This window comes from Magnolia sinica, chromosome 2 (assembly GCF_029962835.1).
Source record: "Magnolia sinica isolate HGM2019 chromosome 2, MsV1, whole genome shotgun sequence".
Classification (NCBI taxonomy): Eukaryota; Viridiplantae; Streptophyta; class Magnoliopsida; order Magnoliales; family Magnoliaceae; genus Magnolia; species Magnolia sinica.
In genome coordinates this window covers 2254533-2271104 of record NC_080574.1, presented here as the reverse complement: position 1 = coordinate 2271104, position 16572 = coordinate 2254533, and the positions used below count along the sequence as shown (strand labels likewise).

At 39.9% G+C, this 16572-nt stretch overlaps 1 pseudogene; it reads left to right on the top strand.

The window, feature by feature from the left end:
- The first annotated feature begins 2047 nt into the window (after positions 1-2047).
- LOC131238442 (U6atac minor spliceosomal RNA) lies at positions 2048-2186 on the top strand (annotated as a pseudogene).
- The last annotated feature ends 14386 nt before the right edge of the window (positions 2187-16572 follow it).

The window sequence follows — 16572 nt, the reverse complement described above, 5'->3', positions numbered from 1 at the left end:
TACTTCTTTTGATTTTGAATGTATCATTCATGTTTGCATACATGCTTTCTTACATCTATAAATCTTATGAAATGACTATGAATATATTTACATTAATTTAATTGGAAAATGTATGTATTAAAACCTAGTACAAAGGAAACCTATCATATTTACTTTTTTTTTATGATGTTTAAATTTTTAAATGTATATTGATATCTTTTAACAATTCCTAAAGTTTTATTAAAATATTCAATTAATTTTCCAATGTTTTTCCATATTTTCCAGCAACAACGATACATTATGCATACAACTAATCTATCATATGCATGTATATATATTCCAAAAGTGTGATGTGTTGTAAAATAGATGTCTTAAAACTTGGTTCACCGAGATGCTCGACTAGTCGAAGGTCCCTTCGATTGGTTGAAGACAGTTCGACTTGAAGTCCAACAACGGTGTATTTGGAAATTCCGGGGCGTTCGATCAGTCGAGGGTTACGCAGATGGTGCACAGTTTATGCGCAGACCGTGTAAATTTGAGGAGGTTTCTAGGGAGGTGCGTAAGTGGGGTTTTCCCATCTATAAATAAGAGTCCCTAGGGCCATTCTCATGCATGTTGGGGCTTTATAAAGGTATTATAAGGGTTTCTATAAGGGGTTCTAGGGTTTTAAAGGGTGTACCAAGGGTGAGGTTCGAGGTTGTTCGAATCGGCTAAGTCCTTTCTCTTTGTAATTTCTATTTTTATAATGGAATTCTGTCGCTTTGTGTCGTGGTTTTTTCCCGAAAGGATTTTTCACGTTAAATATTTGTGTTCTCTTGTGTTTGCTTGGTGTCATTGGATTGCTATTATAAATCCATCTCTGTATGATTCTGCAGCACAAATCCCAACAAGTGATATTATAGCTATCGTTGGGGCACAAATCTGGATCTGCAGGATTAGCATTAAGGGGAAACACAAAGTTTTGATATTGAGAAGTACTCATGTCAAAAAAAAAAAAAACTTTGAGTCATGGAAGATCAAGATGATCAGTTCCTTAACCAAGCAAGGCGAATATGGTGCTCTTGAGAAGCAAGATCCGACTATGAAAGACGATGATTGAAAGACTTTTTATAAGGTCTTAGCCTCAATCCGTTTGTGTCTCATGGATGAGGTTCTCTACAATGTTTTGAGTAGGGGTGCACATTTAAGCGTTGGAACTGTGAAACCGAACCGGAACCTTTGGATCAGTTCGGTTTGGTCCAATTCCAGGGTGCTAACGGTCCGGTTCCAGTTCCCAAATGTTGAAAACTGTTTATTACGGATCGGTTCCGGTTTAGGGTCCTGTAGAACCGATCCGGACCATTGATCCGAACCGTTAATCGAACCGTTGACCCGAACCGTAGAACCGATCCGTGATAGGATCTGTGGATCCGAACCGCCAATCCGTATTTAAAACAAAAAAAAAAACCCTAACATGCATAAGTCCCCTGCCCTCTTTCTCGCGCCGCACTCCCTGTCCTCTCTCTCTCTCTCTCTCTCTCTCTCTCTCACCGTCCCGGTCCCAGACACCGGCACCCCCGTAGCGTGAAGGCCGTGCGGCGCGTCTGCCGTCTAAGCTCTCTCTCTCTCTCTCTCGTCGTCCGCCTGTCCCAACTCCCAATCACCGGAATCCCTCTCTCTTGTCGTCCCAATCACCGGATGCTCTCTCTCTCTCTTTCGGTACGCCATTTTCTTTCTAAGTTTTCCGAATTTCTCCCCCTTTTCAAAACCCTAGCTCGAAATCTCTAATCCGTCTCGAATTTCTTCCCCATTTTCTTGTATTTACAGTGGTAATCTTCTCTTTGCAGGGTAAATAGCTCAAAAACACCACGTCCAACCATCCCTCTCGCGCTGGCCGCCCCTCTCCGATCGTCCATCGTTGGCCGTCCCTCTCTACCCATCTCGAATCTTGATCCGAACTTCAACAACAACTTCTTCATCATTCTCTATGATGGTAATTAGCAATTATCAATAATTGATTTTCTGTAAATGTTTTATTGAATATGAACCATTGTTGCATTTGTTTTCCTATACTATTTGCAGGTTACTAGCGTTCGTTGCAAGGAGAGACGGTTGGCATCTCCCCTGACAGGGACGCGCTTTCGGGCTTTCCTGTTACCACACATCCCTATTTGCGGGCCACTATTCCAAGGGCTACAACTCTGGACTGCCCTGACAAAGAAATTTTTAGGTGGCAGGGTCCATGAGAGCAATGGTCTGGATAATTGAACCATGGGCCTGCTTGCTCAAGCTAAAAACTTAGAGTCCTAAGTCAGATAAATTCCTAGTGGTTGAAGGGTGCATTTGATTGCACTAAATACCAAGAAATCTCCTGTTATATCACTAACAGCCTTAAACAGTTATTGGGATATCTGTTTGGTTGAGTTTTGAGAGTTTGTGTTGTGAAAACTACTAAGTTTTTTAGGTGGTTTTTGTTTTGCCTTTTGTTACTTGTAATGTTAACTGAACATGATTTTAGATCCTAATAGTTGGATTTTAGAGAGCCGTTATGTAATGCCTCCTGTGTTTTGTTAAAATGGCTTAACAAGAAATGTTTTGTGTGGGTTGTAGTATTTTATGTTTAGATGTGATCTTGAGTTGGTAAATGCGGTACACTCGATTGCAGCCATGGTAGTCAAGTGTACTTCCATTGGCAACTTTGAAGCTACAAGTGTTTTATCTTGAGGCATACTTGCATATGCCTTACAAAGAGCTAGCAAGGTGTTGTTATTAAGCCATCATCTGCTTTCTTTTGTTTTGTCATTCTCATGAATGGATGATAAATGGAAAAGGCTTTTTCCTCCATGATTGGTTAACATGTTCTCCCTTGTTTCTAAGCTAAGTTTGCAAAAATTGTATGTATGGTCTCTTCTTTCTGACATGCAAAATTTCGGTTACAGATGGAATGAAATGATAATTTACGTTGTTTTTATTGAATGTTTTAGGGTGTTTGGTTGCAACCAAACAACTTACATCAATGTTTTATTGAATGTTAAGTGTTTTATTGATTTTGGTTTTGGTTTTTTTTTTTTTTTGTATATCTTAATTCTTATTAGATGTCACTGGAGAGACAAATAATCCTCAAGAGCTCTCTATCACTAATTCTTCATCTCATGCAAAGGTTTGTCTTCTTAAAGACAAGGGTTGTAAATCTGACGTTTGGGATCATTTTACCAAAATTGTAAATGACGAGGATGGAAAAGTGAAAGGGGCTAGATGTAACTACTGTAATTTATCTTATGCATGATTGAGTGAGAATGGGACTAGCACTTTGAGAAAATATATATCAAAGTGTCCCGAGAATTCCCAAAATAAAGACAAGAAACAAAAACTTTTATCAATGCATTCAATATCAGAAGATGGTGGTAGTACCCTTAGTGTGTGGAAATTTGATTAAGAATTATGTAAATAAGAACTTGCAAAAATGATAATCGTAGATGAGTTGCCTTTTAAGTTTGTTGAGCATGAAGGATTTCGTTACTTTTGTAGCGTCATGCAACCTAATTTCAAAATATTATCACGTACTACAATGGCAAGGGATTGTATGGCATTGTATGTGAGTGAAAAAAACAAATTGAAGGATTTATTAGTGAACTCAAATCAAAGAATTTGTCTCACTACGGATTCATGGACATCAGTGCATAATCTTTCTTACATGTGCCTTACAGCTCATTTTATCAAAAACTGGAAATTGCATAAAAGAATTTTAAACTTTTGTGTGATTTCTAGTCACAAAGGTAAAGAAATTGGTCGAGCGGTAGAGGCATGTTTAATGGAATGGGGTATAGAGAAACTATACACGCTTACTGTGGATAATGCAAGTTCCAACGATGTTGTTATTTTATATATGAAAAGAAAGATGTCTAAGAAGAGTGATATTTTTATTTTAGGCGGCGAATTCTTTCACATGAGGTGTTGTGTACATATTCTTAATTTAATTGTGAAAGATGAGTTAATTGAATTAAAAGATTCATTAACTCGAATTCGTGGGGCAGTGAGGTATGTTAAGAATTCTCCACAAAGAGAACAACATTTCAAGGCATGTGTAGAGAAAGAGAGAATAATATATAAAAGTTGTTTGTGCCTAGATGTTCAAACTAGGTGGAACTCCACATATCTCATGCTAAATGTTGCAACAAAGTTCCAAAAGCATTTGAGAGATTAGAAGAGGAAGATCCACATTTCACCATAGAACTTCATGATGGACCGCCTACCACTAGTGATTGGGATGATGCTCGGGTTTTTATAAAATTTTTGCAGAAATTCTATGATGCGACTGTTCGCTTGTCTAGTTATTTATATGTCACTTCTAATTCATATTTTCATGAAGTTTGTGCCATTGAAAGTTTCTTATCGGAATGGTCAATCAGTATGGATTCTACTTTAAATGCCATGGCTAAGAAAATGAAGATTAAATTTGATAAGTATTGGGGAAATATTGGCAAGGTGAATATAATGTTATTGATTGATGTTGTGTTGGATCCCCGTTATAAATTAAAATATGTGAAGTTTTGTTATTCTGAAGTTTACGAACCTGCCATGGTGATTGAGCTCACTAAGAAGAAAAGAGAGACATTCAATCGTAGTTATGATGATTATCAAAAGTTTCAGTCAGTTGATTCTTTTTCAAGTCAAGCCATTTTTGACATGGATGTCGACCAATCAATTATTTGTACAAGTGAACAATTAATTTCTCTCAAATCAAAGTTTCAAAAACATTTGGAAGAAAAAGAGAATTATGGAGGCAAGTCTGAAGTGGACAAATATTTTGAGGAATCTTGTGAAAAGGATGATCCAAACTTTGAAATTTTGAATTGGTGGAAGGTGAATAGCTCAAAATATCGAGTTCTTTCTCAAGTTGCAAGGGATATTTTAGCCATTCCTTTATCTACCGTTGCTTCTGAATCGGCTTTTAGTACTAGAGGTCGTGTTCTAGATCAATTTTGTAATTCTCTTACCCCTAAGCTTGTGGAATGCTTAATTTGTGCACAAGATTGGTTACATGCTTCACCTTTCCCAATTCAAGACTACGGCTGAAATTGAAGCTCTTGATCAATATAATTTTGTCATATAATTTACTTCTAGTTATTATGTTCTTCTTAATTTTAATAAATTATTATATTTTTGCAGCCCTAACTTCTATTTGAGGACTTTCATATCGAGTTTACTTGGATGTAGCATTGTGAGTTCTTCCTCTCTCCTTGGCTTACATTGTTTTGGTATTACTATTTTTGATGTGTTACTGCACTTTTCTATTCAAAGATGCTGCTTGGGATTTGGTTATTCTTTTATTAGATTTATATCCAGTATTTTGAATGCATCTAGAATGATTTGCATCTAATAATAAAGCCTCCATACACATGCAATGTTATGCTAGTTGGCTCCATTTCTCAGGTTTGGGTAGAACGGAGTTCTCGGGGTCGAGGAAGAGGCTGTTTTGAGCCATCTTCCCCAAGCTGATAATAGTAGTCAAGACAGTTGTCTTCTTTTGGATCTTGGATTAAGGTGTGTGGATTTTGTTTTAGGGTGTTTGGTTGCACCTTGTTTCATGAATATGAAATTTTGGACCAAATTAGACTGATAAATCATGATTTTGGTGCAACCAAACGCACCAATCATGGCTGTTTTGGGCAAATCTTTTTTGAGCTGAAGATGGTAGTTAAGGTAGTTATTTTCTTTTTGTGTTTTGGTTTAGGGTGTGTTTGGTTGCACCCTATTTCATGAAATAGGAAAAATTGTACTAAATTGGATAGATAAATCATGAAATATCATGATATATGATGCAACCAAACGCTACCTTACTTTTTTTTGAAAAAAAATGTAGTTTTATTATTGGGAATGAAAACTATCAAAACAGTTAGGTGATTTTGATTCCGTATTTCTATGTTGTATTTCAAGCACCCTTAACTAAAACGGGTTGTTCTGGGCTGAGGGATGGAAGGTTGTAAGCTTCAATTGGACTACAATGTCACTACACTTCAACTTGTTTAATGAAAGAAAACATGGCATTTTGTATGTCAATTCAAGGAGTTGTTTGATTCTCTGGATTTATGCAATGTTTCAGCTGTGTTATTAAAATGAGGCGGTCTAAATCATGGGACCATAATGATGCAGGTAAGAACATGATGAGGTGGAACCATTTTGAGTATTTGTAGATACAATATTATTGACTTAGAATAATGCAAAAACCATTTTGAGTTAATATATGCTACATGTACAATCTTGGAGTGCCTGCTTTATGTTTTGTCATGATGGATCATAAATACAGAACTTCTTACTAGTATTAGAAAGGAAATGGTAGCTGGAAGGTTGCCTTCTGATGTTGCTGCCAGGATGGAGGAAATGTATCATTGTGCTTCCTATTTTCACAAGCTCTTGGAACCAGCCATGCCAAATTGGTATTGCATTTGTGATGGTGTGTATTGCTAAATGCATACATTCATGTCTAAGGGTCTGAACAACTGAATGCTGACTTTGATTGCATTTTGTACTTGTAGCTTCTTACTATTCTAAAGTTCAGAGAATGGCCTCTAGCCTCTAGGTGTTGCCGTGGTGGTGGTCGCTTTGCTGGCATTGCAGCTGTCTGGTGCTGGATTTATAAACTTTGCTTTCGATAAAAATGTCTGGTGCTGGATTTATAAACTTTGCTTTCAATTGACTTTCATTTCATCAGATTTTTTGTTCACCTTAGAGATAATTACAACTGTTTGGATAAGAGCCCTTCTGTTATGCAGTTAGATTCTTGCAGCTTTTCTGTTGCATGCATTGCTTGGTTGGTATGAAAAAAACTTTTTTTCTATCTCAGTTGGTATGAAAACAGCTTTTTTTTTAAAAATCTCAATTGGTATGAAAACAGATTGCAAACAACTTTTTTTTTTTTTGGGGTATAATCCAAAATAAAATGATGCAGATCCAAGGCTACGAAGCAGTGGCGATAATGACACCATGTGGGCCCACCGTGATGGTTAATTGCCATCCAACTTATTCATAAGATCACAGAATTGATTGAAGGGAAAACACAAATATCAGCTTTATCCAAAAACTTGTGCCCCCAAGATACTTTCAACAGTAGGTGTTTAATTCCAACTGTGCTGTCCACGAGCCTTGGATCCGTATTAGTACGGTTAAAAAAGTGCCATTGGACTGGGCTTTAAAAGGCCCAGAACTGTGGAACCGAACCGGTTTTCACGGTCCGGTTCTGGTTCGGTTCTAGGGTGCTAATGGTCCGGTTCCGGTTCCAAAAATCCTAGAACCGTAGGGAACGGTTCAGTTCCAGTTTCACCCCAAAACCAGATCAAACCGAACCATGTGCACCCCCTAGTTTTGAGGGAGAAAACCGCAGCGAGTTTATGGGCGAAGTTAGAGGACTTTTATGCCAAAAAGTCCCTTGAAAATCGCTTATACTTGAAGCTACAGTTGCTCGACTTCAGGATGGCATGAAGGTGGCGATGTGGATGGCTACATCAGCAATTTTAACAGGTTAATTTGCAAGTTGCTGGACATGGAGGAAGTGATCAAAGATGAAGACCAGGCATGTATTTTCTTGAACTCTCTGTCGGCCTCATATGAGCTATTTAGGGGCTCATTGTGCACTTGGAATTCGTCCCTAGGTGTGACCACTGTTACCTCATCCCTTCAGGGTAAGGCCATGAGAGTGATAAACGGTACCATAAGGGGCTCTTCAGATGCACAGATTACGAGGGGTAGAAATTCTAAGCGAGGTACAAGATCTTCAAGGTCAAGATCTAAGCCCATGAGCAAGGGCAAAGGTAACTTAAAGTGCTGGAATTACGGGATGGGAGGACACATATAAAAGGATTGTTCAAATCCTAATTCGAAGAGAGAAGAATCTGAGGCTTCATATAGGGAGGCCAATGCTGCCACGTCAGATGGATCGAGATGTCTTGTATGTGTTTACGATCAGACGCCCATACGATGATCGTAAGGGCGAGTGGATTCTAGACACATGGGCATCTTTTCATATGACTCCTCATCAAAGTTGGTTCACCAGCTACTGGGAGTGCGATAGTGGACAGGTGTTCATGTGCAATGATAGTACCTGTAATGTTGTGGCTGTTGGTACTGTGCATATCAAGATATTTGATGGGATAAAGCGTACCTTGACTGAGGTGAGGCACTTCCCAACATGAAGAAGAGCCTGAATTCTCTCGGTACACTCGAGGCTATAGGGTGCATGTTCATGGGTATTGATGGTGCTCTTAAAGTATCTAAAGGGGCACGGGTAATCATGAAAGCGCAATAACTCGGTAACCTTTACAGGTTGATCGGAAGCACTTCAAAAGGTGGAGCTGCAGTGGCTATAACAGATTCCACCTCTACATGTGTGTGGTATGTTGGGCATGGCCACATGAGCGGGCAGGGCATGAAGGCCAAGACGTGTGGATAGAGATACGGAGCAGGTGGAGCAGCCACCTGTGAGAATAATTACACAGCATAATCGCAGGATATCGGCGAGGTACATGGACGACTCCAATATCGCATATGCTCTCGTTATAGACGAGAGAGATCCGTCTTCTATTCAGATGACTCTAGGAGAGCCTGGTGCTAAGAAGTGGATGGTGACTATAGGCGATGTGATAGGCTCGTTGTACCAGACCAACACATGGGTGTGGGTAGAGCTTCCAGTGGGCCGGAGAGCGGTTGGATGCAGGTGAATCTTCAAAAGAATATAACATAGATATAGAGTGAGGCTGGTAGCGAAGGGTTATGCTCAAGAGAGAATGGATCTGCTTCTCAAAGATATTTCATGCCGGCGATATAGCAGGTGTATATTAGATTCGTGATTAACGTTAGTTGGCTAATGCGATCTCGAGCTAGAAGGATGGATGTGGAGTCTGCACTTATGTATTGGAAATTGAAAGAGCAGATCTACATGAAGCAACTAGAGGGGTTTGAAGTTAAAGGGGCTGAGAAAAAAGTTTGTATGAGGTCGTGGCACGACCTGTCACCTAGGCAGTGGTATAAAATTTGATTCATTCATAGTGAGTTAGGTATTGTATATTGATGACATATAGATCGCCAATCATGGCATGTTAAAAATCAACGTATTAAAAACTCGATTAAGTAGGACATTCAAGATGAATGATCAGAAGGTTGCAAAGAAGGTTCTCGGCGGTGATATTCATAGAGATTGAAAGAGGATTTGGTTTTGGTTATCTCGAGCAGAATACATTGGGTAGGTATTGATCAAGTATGTGATGGACCAGGCAAAGCCGGTGAGCGTTCCCTACACGTCTCTCCTCAAGTTTTCCTCAGGACGTGTCCCAAAAAAGATGAGGAAAAGTAGGATATGTCTCATGGGCCTTATTTGAATGCGATTGGCAGTGCATGCCATGGTCTGTATTAGACCGGGTATTTCACAGGCAATCAGTGTTGTGAACAAATACCGCGACAAGCAACATTGAATGACGGTGAGATGATTACTTCGATACATTTAAGGTAAGAAGACTACGTCTTACTTTTGAGAAAACAGTAACAAAGTTGGAAGGGTATGTGGATTCAGATTACGAAGGTGGTGTGGATTCCAGAAAGTCGACTTTAGGTTACTTGTTTGTACTAGCGGGTGGAGCAATTAGTTGGATGTTCATGTTATCCGACAGATGCTTAAGGAATGAGGCATAACTCCGGAGAAGATTCAAACCGACATGAATCCGAAAGACATGATCACCAAGGTCGCTCTTGCAGAGAAGTTCAAGTTCTATGTGACTTCTCTGGGCTTGGCGATGGCATAAAAGAAGGATAGATTGTGCATGAGAAGTATTGATTGAAGCTATGATGTGATGCAGAGATAAGAGAAAATGTCAAGAAGCTACACGGTTAAAGATTGAAGACATAGTGGAGATTGTTGTAAAACAGATGTCTTAAATCTTAGTTCAACGAGATGCTCGACCAGTCGAAGGATTGACTCAACTAGTTGAAGGTCTCTTCAATTGGTCGAAGATAGTTTAACTCGAAGTCCAACAACGGTGTATTTAGAAATTCCGAGGCGCTCAACCAGTTGAGGGATATGCTCGACCAGTCAAAGGGGTCCTTCGACCAGTCGAAGCCTAGGCTCAACCAGTTGACGGTTAAGCAGACGGTACGCGGTTTATGCACGGACTGCGTAAATTTGAAGCGGTTTCTAGAGAGGTGCGTAAGTGGGGTTACCCATCTATAAACAGGAGTCCCTAGGGCCATTCTCATGCATGCTAAGGCTTTCTAAAGGTATTCTAAGATTTTCCAGAAAGGGTTATAGGGTTTCAAAGGGTGAGGTTCGAGGTTGTTCGAATTGAGTAAGTCTTTTCTCTTTGTAATTTTTATTTTCATAGTGGAATTCTGTCGCTTTGTGTCGTGATTTTTTTACCGAAAATTTTCACGTTAAATCTTTACGTCCTCTTGTGTTTGCTTAGTGCCATTGGATTGCTATCTTAGATCCATCTCTATGTGATTCCGCAGCACAAATCCCAACATAATGCATTATAGAACAATGATATGAAAAACATTAGTCACAATTAATGTAATGTTGTGAATTGACTAATAAAGAGTGGTTTCCACATTTTTATTTATTTAATTTAACTTATTGTATTCGACGTGTACAAGCTGTTGAGTATGATATAACTCCTCTCTCAAGTAGGGTTGTCGATGGGCTGGGCTGGGCTGGCCCATCTCGATCTGGACTCGGGTTGGAATATCTGGCCCATCGATTGTGTTCAAGCTCTAAATTTTAGCCCGTTTCATAATTGGGCCGGGCTTGGACTTAGCTGTTCAAAAAGCCTGTCCGTCTATCTGACCCAAATATTATTCAAAATTAGATTCCCCTCTTTTTTCTTTTTTCTGTTTTTTTTTTTTCTTAAAAAAATAATTAAATTAAGCTTCTCCTTTGTTTTAAAAAGTTTATCCCCTTTCAAGAATCAAACCTCTAAGGCAGAAAACCCGTCTTAATGTCAGTCGCAGGGGCTTTCTTTCTTCTGGACGCGATTTTTGCAAAACCTTTGAACAGAAGTCACTGTTGGGAAGTTAGCTGGGCCCACTGTAATATTTGTTAGAAATCCATCCCATCTATCCATTTTGTGAGCTCATATTATGACACGAGGCAAAAAATTAGAAAGATACAAGATTCAAGTGAGACACACGGAAGGAAACAGTGAGGATTAAAAGACTACCGTTAAAACACTTGCATGGCCTAAAAGTTTTGTATCAGTCTACATTTTTTGTTTTTCAGGTTCATCGCAATGGGAATGACCCTATAAATGCTTTGGATGGCATATAAACATCAAGGATCAAGGTGGAGCACAGGAACATTTCAACTGTAGGTATTCCTTTTCCTTTTTTAGAAATTTGCGACTGTACGACCCATTTATGGCCCATTTAGGAGACTAAGCCCACCTCATTTTCCTTTGCGAGAATACGCCCCAGCTGTACGGAAGGCTTGCCAAAGGTCGAAAATGCCCCTGCTTGTTCCTTCAAGCGGATATGTGGTGCTCGAAGACGAGCGCTGACACTCCTCGAACTCCGAGTTGTACGAACGGTTCAAAAGATATCAAAGTTACATGGGCCCCACAGTTACGTATTTATTATATCCACAACGTTCATCCATATTTCGAGATGATTTGGGAGCATTATCAAAAAAAAAAAAAATCCTATCCAAAGATCAACTGGACCACACCACAAAGAGCAACGGGAAAATTGATTTTCACCGTTAAAAATTTTGTAGGGCCCATCATAACATTTATTTTCCGTCCAATATATTCATAATGTCACAGAGACCTGGATGAAGAGGAAAAACAAATTTTGTAATGATCCAAAACTTCTGGGACCCTAAAAGAGTTTCAATGGTAGACGTTCAATCTTCCACTGCCTTTTACAGTGTGGTCCACTTGATAGCTAAATCTATCTTATTTTTCTTCCCAAGCGTCGGTACGAGTTCGCCAAATAGATGGACGGTTTGGATATAACACATACCTCATAAAAGGACCCACAAAGGCGGTGGGGATTACAACAGGGAAAAAAAGAGCTGGTATCTATGGCTACGGATTATAACCGTAAAGATAACCGCAGCCAATGCTTTTTCAATATATCCTCTACTATACATCGAAGGTCTTTCGATATGTACTTCGATATATCGAATGTCTTTCGATTAATCGAAAAAGGTCCAAAACTGTCCAGCAACTTTGCATAAAAAATCCTGCAATTTTCGATTAATCAAAGTGTATTTGATATGTATCGAAGATATAGCTACAGATTATAGCTGTAGCCATAACTGTAGTCCATAAAAGTCTATACAAATTTTTTTATTTTTTTATTTTTTATTTTTTACATGGAGAACTTTATTTTACTTATAATTTTCTCTAATACATATTTATATAAATATATATATATATATAAGCATATAAAAAAAATTCTCTCTTTTTTTCATTTATTTCTCTATTCATTTAACAAGAATATCTTCTAAACCAAAATTAGTTACTTGAAAGACCCTATATGATTTTGGGGTAGGAGAAGATACTTTAGCCAACTAACCTAGTTATTTTCCAAGATTCCATCAGGTCGATGGTCGAAAATCCATTTCATTCACTTTGCGGTCAATTTTAATCAGTTCGTGGTCATTTCCATGCACTTCACCGTCAATTCCCTCCACTTCACGGACAATTCCATGCATTCCATGATCATCCCAAACTATTTCGTGTTGATTCACGGTCATTTCGAGGCATTTCACGGTCAATTCCCTTCACTTCACGGTCATTTGCATGCATTTCACGGTTAATTCGCATCAATTCATGATCATTCCCATGCACTTCACGGTCATCCCAAACTATTCCGTGTTAATTCACGGTCATTTCGAGGCATTTCGCGGTCAATTCCCTTCACTTCACGGTCAGTTGCATGCAACTGACCGTGAAGTGAAGGGAATTGACCACGAAATGCCTCGAAACAACCGTGAATCAACACGGAATTGTTTGGGATGACCGTGAAATGCATGGGAATGATCATGGTTTGAAGCGATTTGAGCGCGAAATGCATGCAAATGACCGTGAAGTGAAGGGAATTGACCGCGAAATGCCTCGAAACGACCGTGAATCAACACGAAATTGTTTGGGACGACCATGAAATGCATGGGAATGATCATGGTTTGAAGCGATTTGAGCGCGAAATGCATGCAACTGACCGTGAAGTGAAGGGAATTGACCGCGAAATGCCTCGAAATGACCGTGAATCAACACGGAATTGTTTGGGATGACCGTGAAATGCATGGGAATGATCATGGTTTGAAGTGATTTGACCATAAAATGCATGCAAATGATCGTGAAGTGAAGGGAATTGACCGCGAAATGCCTCGAAATGACCGTGAATCAACACGGAATTCTTTAGGACGACCGTGAAATGCATGGGAATGATCATGGTTTGAAGCGAATTGACCGCGAAATGCATGCAAATGACCGTGAAGTGAAGCGAATTGACCGCGAAATGCCTCGAAACGACCGTGAATCAACACGGAATTGTTTGGGATGACCACGAAATGCATGGGAATGATCATAGTTTGATGCGATTTGACTGCGAAATGCATGCAACTGACCGTGAAGTGAAGGGAATTGACCGCGAAATGCCTCGAAACGACCGTGAATCACACGGAATTGTTTGGAATGACCGTGAAATGCATGGGAATGATCATGGTTTGAAGCGAATTGACAGCGAAATGCATGCAAATGACCGTGAAGTGAAGGGAATTGACCGCGAAATGCCTCGAAACGACCGTGAATCAACACGGAATTGTTTGGGATGACTGCGAAATGCATAGGAATGATCATGGTTTGAAGCGATTTGACCGTAAAATGCATGCAAATGACTATGGAGTGAAGGAAATTGACCGCGAAATGCCTCAAAACGACCGTGAATCAACACGGAATTGTTCAGGATGACCGCAAAATGCATCGGAATGATCATGGTTTGAAGCAATTTGATTGCGAAATGCATGCCAATGACCGTGAAGTGAAGGGAATTGACTGCGAAATGCCTCGAAACGACCATGAATCAACACGGAATTGTTTGGGATGACCGCGAAATGTATGAGAATGATCATGGTTTGAAGCGATTTGACTGCGAAATGCATGCAAATGACCGTGAAATGAAGGGAATTGACCGCGAAATGCCTCGAAACGACCATGAATCAACACGAAATTTTTTGGGATGACCGTGAAATGCATGGGAATGATCATGGTTTGAAGCGATTTGACCGCGAAATGCATGCAACTGACCGTGGAGTGAAGGAAATTGACCGCGAAATGCCTCGAAACGACCGTGAATCAACACGGAATTGTTTGGGATGACCGCGAAATGCATGGGAATGATCATGGTTTGAAGCGAATTGACCACGAAATGCATGCAAATGACCGTGAAGTGAAGGGAATTGACCGCGAAATGCCTCGAAACGACCGTGAATCAACACGGAATTGTTTGGGATGACCGCGAAATGCATAGGAATGATCATGGTTTGAAGCGATTTGACTGCGAAATGCATGCAAATGACCGTGGAGTGAAGGGAATTGACCGCGAAATGCCTCAAAACGACCGTGAATCAACACGGAATTGTTTGGGATGACCGCGAAATGCATGGGAATGATCATGGTTTGAAGCGATTTGACCGCGAAATGCATGCAAATGACCGTGAAGTGAAGGGAATTGACCGCGAAATGCCTCGAAACGACCGTGAATCAACACGAAATTTTTGGGACGACCGCGAAATGCATGGGAATGATCATGGTTTGAAGCGAATTGACCGCGAAATGCATGCAAATGACCGTGAAGTGAAGCGAATTGACCGCGAAATGCCTCGAAACGACCGTGAATCAACACGGAATTGTTTGGGACGACCGTGAAGTGCATGGGAATGATCATGGTTTGAAGCGAATTGACCGCGAAATGCATGCAACTGACCATGAAGTGAAGCGAATTGACCGCGAAATGCCTCGAAACGACCGTGAATCAACACGGAATTGTTTGGGATGACCGCGAAATGCATGGGAATGATCATGGTTTGAAGCGATTTGACCACGAAATGCATGCAAATGACCGTGAAGTGAGGGGAATTGACCGCGAAATGCCTCAAAACGACTGTGAATCAACATGGAATTGTTTACCAGATGCAATATCACATCCTCCAGTCCATTATCATATCCTTCTTTGAGCACTTCGATCAATAGAGATTCTTTACCAGATGATGATGGACAATCATTCTCAATTGACCCACACAACAACATACCCTCGATTCCATCACCATCTCCTCCCCCTTCTTCATTTAAATCGAGCTTCTCGATCCGCGAATAGTGGCCCACCTCCTCCACTTGAAACCCTTCCCCAGTCAATAAGATTCTGGTTGCTGGACCATTGAGGTACATTTTCGATATATCGATATTTACTCGATATATACGTACTTCGATATATCGAAATACCAGAGACATAATCGATAATTGCACTAAAAAAGCAGTTCGACGCTGGACATTTTCTGACAATTTTCGATATATCGAAATCTAGTCGATATATCGATACCTCGATATATCGACATCTACTCGATTATATCAATAATACAATTTAAAAAGTATTTTGTCGTTGGACATTGTGTGACTATTTTCGATCAATCGAATAATAGTCGATATATTGGTCGGTTGTAAGGATGACTTACTGCTATTATATCGACTAGATTTCGATATAATCGACAACTTACTCTACCATTAATCAATTAGGTTTCGATTATATCGAAGAGTTTCGATATATCGTGTTCTATTCGATATATCGAAGTGTAATTTTTTCTTTTTTTTTCTAATGTGTTTTTTTTTATATATTTTTTTTTATTTTGCTTTTTTAGGTTAGCTTGTTAGTACACACCCATGTCGGTACACACTCCATGTTATCCAAGTTGTGTTCATAGTGTGCTTCTTCTAGTCTCTTAAGTTGCACGGTCATTTGCATGCATTTCGCGGTCAAAATCGCTTCAAACCATGATAATTCCTATGCATTTCACGGTCATCCCAAACAATTCCATGTTGATTCACGGTTGTTTCGAGGCATTTCACGGTCAATTCCCCTCACTTCACGGTCATTTGCATACATTTCGCGGTCAAATCGCTTCAAACCATGATCATTCCCATGCATTTTGCGGTCATCCCAAACAATTCCGTGTTGATTCACGGTCGTTTCGAGGCATTTCGCGGTCAATTCCCTTCACTTCACGGTCATTTGCATGCATTTCGCGGTCAAATCGCTTCAAACCATGATCATTCCCATGCATTTCGCGGTCATCCCAAACAAGTCCGTGTTGATTCACGGTCGTTTCGAGGCATTTCGCAGTCAATTTCCTTCACTTCACGGTCATTTGCATGCATTTCACGGTCAAATCGCTTCAAACCATGATCATTCCCATGCATTTCGCGATCATCCCAAACAATTCCGTGTTGATTCACGGTCGTTTCGAGGCATTTCGCGGTCAATTCCCTTCACTTCGCGGTCATTTGCATGCATTTTGCGGTCAATTCGCTTCAAACCATGATCATTCCCATGCATTTTGCGGTCATCCCAAACAAT